Genomic DNA, 5,821 nt, shown 5'->3' with positions numbered 1-5,821 from the left:
TATATTTCGAGGGACGTATCGCGCGCCGCGATGGATGCATGGACAGATATGTCCCCCATGGGTCCCGGACTGAGAGACAGCGGGTGTGTATCATTAGGTCAGACATGCATCACTATAATTGACATTGCATTTCATTGCATTGCACATTTTTATTATTAATGAACTTGATCTTGTGTGTTGCTGATCTTGTGAGTGCCTTTCTGTGAAACTTGTTATTGATGAATATTGAGTTGTTATTGAGAATATATGATCTGTTAGAGTGCTATTGTTGAGCTGTATGCTTTGTAAACTGTGAATTGTTAGGTTAGGCTGGTTTTATGCAGGTTGTAGTTATGGAGGTTAGGATGGGGTGTAAGGAGTACCCGTATTCTGTACCCTTAGCTTGTGTTTAGAGGTTTTCTTGTTGAGTACCGTGTGGTTTGGTACTCACCCCTTGCTTCTACAATCTTTTGTAGGTTACGAGCCCGGATCTTTGTGATACCTTCCATTCTATTCGTTTTCGAGGCTTTCTGTGGAGATTTGAGAGGTAGTTGTTTGTCATCTCAGCGAACCTTCTTACTCTTGTTTATGATTTTGTTTTTACTTGAAAGACAACGTCATTTGAGACTTGCGTATTTTTATTTCAATTCTAGTATTTACATTAGAGGCTTGTGCACGTGACAACAGGTTTTGGGGATTGAATTAAGTTGACTTGTTTTCGTAATAGTATATTATTATTGAACTTTGCTTTATTTCCGCACTTTATCAAAATGATTGGGTTTAAGGCTGACTTGTATGGATGGGATACGACGAGTGCCATCACATCCATTTTTGGGTCGTGACACATAAAAACTCAAAATGATTGATACAACAATCCAACTACTGGGAGTGACATATCCTAGTTTCAATAATACAACTACAATTTGATTGAAATGACAACACAACTACAATATGAATGAATTATGAAAAGACAACAAACAAGAAGTCAAAAACTCATGCAAACATTAATAGACTTATAAAGCAGCACCCCTCCACCCCCCCCCACACCGTGGGTTTTTAAAAGGTGTGAATGGAAATGAAGAGTTGCTATTTTTATGAAGAGTTGTAACTTTAATGAAAAATTGTGACTTTTCTAAAGAATTGTGACTTTTATGAAAAGTTGTGACTTTTATGAAAGGTTGTGACCTTTCCGAAAGATTGTGACTTTTCCAAACCTTTTCGGTAAGGCACAATAAGAACCTTTTTACACCACCCTTTGTTTTCTATAAATTGAGAGATTTCCTCTCATTTTAAGAGAATCAATTTTCTGGACTTCTTCTACTACTAACTCTAGTATTCTAAGTGTACTTTACTATCGTTGAATGGTTCGATGACACCGTGATTTTAGGTACCGTTACAGCGGATCATTCTATCCTGGGAGGATATATTCCATTAACCTAGGGTACTTGAAGGGGATAATTTTCTTAAGGGGACACTGTGCATTCAGTGGGCTCGATTTTCTTCTTTGAGAAAAATATTTTGTATATTGTTTCCAATTTGTTTCTGATTCTATTTTCTCTACTAGTTTTAATTTTTTAGTTTTGAAAATACTCTTTGTTGTTTCTTACCAAGTTCTTCAAAGTTTTGTTCTAAATATCTTAGGAATACAAGATGAACAACGCTCACTATTCCACTTAGAAGTATTGGAACCATTAATCAATATTTGATGATTGATACGATTATCCACATGATGTACTATTGAGTGAGTCAACAAACAGCAAGTTGATTGTGTCTTTAAGGAAGTTTTGTGAATCCGTAAAATCATCTTCTTGGAAAATATTTACGAGGCGTGAAAGATTTAAGGCAAATTCGACAACAAACGTTGGTACTTGAGTAGCATGTAAATAATCAGTGTTTCCAAATACAGTAACACCCAAAATTTCCTTTTTCCTTCTTAATAATCAGAAAAGTTTGAACTTTGAAGAAAGTTAATTTAATCCTACTTTATAAGAAAATTGAACTTCATAATTAAGTTTTGACAAAATTGTTAGTACTAAGTTCTTTAGAGGTCATTTAACTATAAGAAATATGCAGTAAAGTTATAAAGTTTTAGTTTAAAAAAGTAACTCAATTAAAAAATTATCTCTCATAAAATTATTTAATTAAACTTTACATTAAAAAAAAACTACTCCCTCTGTCCCAATTTATGTGACACATTTCGGATTACGAGATTCAAACAAGTGTATCTTTGACCGTAAATTTTTCCTATATCTTTTAAATATTTTGAATTATCAATTATTGAGACTTATAGTACTTTTTATGTAGTTTACAAATATATAAATTTCATTTTAAAAAATTTGAAAATTTCATGAGCAAATTCTCGGTCAAACTTAAATTGTTTGACTCTCGAAAAGCGAAATGTGTCACTTAAATTGGGACAGAGGGAGTAACATAATTTGTTCATAACATGTAGACATAGATAGACCTCATATTGATTCATGTTTATTTGTGTAAAGATATGACACCTGACCTAACCCAAAAGTTAGCTCATAAGGGGAGGTTTGTCCAAGTCCATATAAGGATATCAAATTTCCATCCCTTTACCGATGTGTGACATCTTAACACTCCCCCGCATCCAGACTTCAACTGGAGCATGACCACTGTAACATCCGACAATTTGAAATAACTTTGAAGAAGCTTGAAATTAGAAATAGTCATTTTTGGAAAAATGTGAAAATTTTTTAAAATCTGGAAATTTGGCTAAGTATGGAAAATAATGAGTTTTTGTCCAACCTTGAGCAGTTATAACTCCTAGCTCACGATGATGTAGGTGTTGTTACAGTTACGTTTGCAAAGTCCGTGGAATGATCTTTCCAACGCCATAAAGTTTGCTCGTTTCCAGGTTCGTATGAGTGAGTTATGCCCTTTGAAAGTCGGGTAGTTGGCAGGGAATCCGTCCGGAAAATTTTAAGGGCATTTTGGTCTTTTCCCTAACCTTTTCTTTTGGATATATATTAGTGTGTTAGACTGATTTTTATCAGTTTTCCTCATTTTAAAGAGTGAAAGTAAGGGTTTGAGAGTGAAGAAGAAAAGAAGAGGAGAGAAAGGAGAAGAAGAAGCAAGTTTTCGTCGAAGATCGTCGTGGATATCGTCGGGGGTGATCCCTTTTAGGTATGTGAGTTCTTAGTGTGGATTGATCCTTTCCCCCACACGCCAAACTCATTTTATTATTTTGAGAAAAGATTGGATAAGTTGTTGAAGTTGTTGGGTTGTGTTGTTGATGTTGTGGTTGTGTTGGTTTGAGTTTGTGGTTGTGTTGTTGAAGTTTCTTGTTGGTTTGGTGCATGTTCCCGGATGGAATTATGAGTTGAATCTAGTGTATATAGAGGGTTTTTAATGATTCTAAGTGATTGGGGAAGAAACCATTCGATTTTAGGCGAAATAGGGTGAGAAAACGAGAAAATGAACTTGCTGAAATTTCTGGGTTGGGGGCCTGGCGCAATGCGCCTGCCAGAGCGCCCCAAACTCACCTCTGAAGTTTTAGGGCTGGCGCTCCGCGCCAAGGACGCCAAGACTTCTCTTTTATTCCCCACTCTCTCATGCATGTTCCTAGGTATTGTACCTATGTTCCCAAGTTGTTTCCAACACTCCAAGGTATGTTTAAACATCAAGAACTCATCCATATCATGTGATCAAACACCTTGAATTCATAATTCCGATTCAAGGAAAGTTAGTTTTCAAGTCAAGTGAAGTTAAGGGGTGAGTCTATAAGTTCAAGAAGGGAGTCAAGCAAGTTTTAAAGTTAAGTCATGAGTCTTTTTTGAATGTTTAACTTCATTATTGAGGCTCAAGAGTTTCAAGTCAAGTAAAGAGTTAAGTCAAGTTTCAAGTTAAGTCAAGTAAGAGTTTCAAGTTGAGTCAAGAGCATAAAGTCGAGTTCATTTCTCGAAAGTTATTAGGGAATTATGTATTTCCCAAAAAAGTTTTTAAATGTTTTTACATTTGAGTAAGAAAGGAACATCGATTTCCAAGAGAGCCTTTGGGCTAAGTTTTGAGTAATTATCTCAAATAAAGAAAGATATGTTTAAAACACTTATGAGCTAAGTATTTTTGGGAGTAGTCTTGAGCACCGAATTGGAGACACGAGTTCCTATAAACTCAACTCTCCATAAGAGCCATGTAGCCAACATGGGAGTTAACGGGTCATACTTTTTAGATGAATCCGTAAAGTTAAGCTAGTGGATCCACTTGGTAAAGTTAGCTTCCTATATCACGGCAAGGTATAGGATGGTCCTCGGGCAACGTGAGGTAAAACGTTGTATCATTAGCTTCCTATATCACGGCAAGGTATAGGATGGTCCTCGGGCAACGTGAGGTAAAACGTTGTATCATTAGCTTCCTATATCACGGCAAAGTATAGGATGGTCCTCGGGCAACGTGAGGTAAAACATTGTATCACCACTAGGGCTCATAGTTGTGATTGTCGATTAAAGAGTCTCCCACTAAAGTTATATTACTTTTATATAAGTAAAGTTGAGTTGTTATTGTTTTATCTTTAACAAAGCTAAGTTGTTTACACTGTTTCACAAGCTTTATATATTGCATGTGTCTTATTGCTTTATATATTGAGTTCAGTTATTCATGAGTTGAACAGAGCCAAGGTAAGAGTTCCTTTGTATTCTTTTCAAGCTTGAGTGGTGGTTTAGCTTTCCAGCTCACATACTCGTACATTCAATGTACTGATGCCAGTTGACCTGCATCTTATTATAATGCAGACACAGGTACCCAAGGCCAGCATCCGGTTCACCGTTGATCCAATTGAGTACTTCAGAGTCAGTGGTGAGCCTCTTTGCATTCCGGAGGACTCGGTTATTTTGTTCTCTCAAGTTTTGTTTTATGAGGATGTTGTGGGGCCTGTCCCAGCATCCCTCTCAGTATTTTAGAGGCTTCATAGACAGTCAGTCAGTTGGTTTGGAGTCTCTCATCTATGTATATATGTAAATATTCTATTATTGAGACTCGAGTTGCCTTTTTGACCAGATGTTATTTTAAGCAGGTTGTTTTAAAAACCTTGCATTGCTTTGAGTTATTCCGCTGAGTTAAGAAAGCCAGGCCAAGGGTTCGCTTGGGGGCCAGCGATGGTCTTCAAGTGCCAGTCACGTCCAGGGTGTAGGCTTGGGGCGACAACCACTTCTAAATGGGGGTCATCATCGGTGAACAACAAATTGAGACCCATCTTAACACTCCCCCGCATCCAGATTTCAACTGGAGCATGAACACTTCTAAATGGGGATCATCATCGGTGAACAACAAATTGGGACCCCGCACGTTCAGATCTCAACTGGAGCGTGAACACTTCTAAATGGGGGCTCATTATCGGTGAACAACAAATTAGGATGTGCCTAGCTAGCTTTGATACCATTTAAAATATATGACATGGGTCTAACTCAACCCTAAATGATAGCTCATGAGGGGAGGTTTGTCCAAGTCCATATAAGGAGACCAAATTTCCATCCCTCTACCGACATGGGACATCTTAACAATTTGATTTCAATTTTTGCTATTTAGGGACAAAGTGCTAGGTTTTATCATTGATTTAATCGAACTAAGGAGTAATTTTTATCTATATTTTCTATTTGTACTAAGAAATTGTTAACTTTCAAGAACCAAAATCTTTTAAACCATAAGCTTTAGAGTCTTTGCCTCTGTTGCTTACTATGTATGTATACCTTCAAGAGAAGCACGACATTTTCCTCCAATAGAAAGATTATCAAAACATGTGAAATTAGAAATAAGGAAGAACCTATATTTATGGTTAATATATGTTGTCCTTCCTTCAAGAGAGGAAAATCAAATATGATAA

This window comes from Solanum stenotomum, unplaced genomic scaffold (assembly GCF_019186545.1).
Source record: "Solanum stenotomum isolate F172 unplaced genomic scaffold, ASM1918654v1 scaffold21686, whole genome shotgun sequence".
NCBI lineage: Eukaryota > Viridiplantae > Streptophyta > Magnoliopsida > Solanales > Solanaceae > Solanum > Solanum stenotomum.
The sequence above is the reverse complement of the archived record's forward strand: the minus strand, read 5'-3'. Positions refer to the sequence as shown.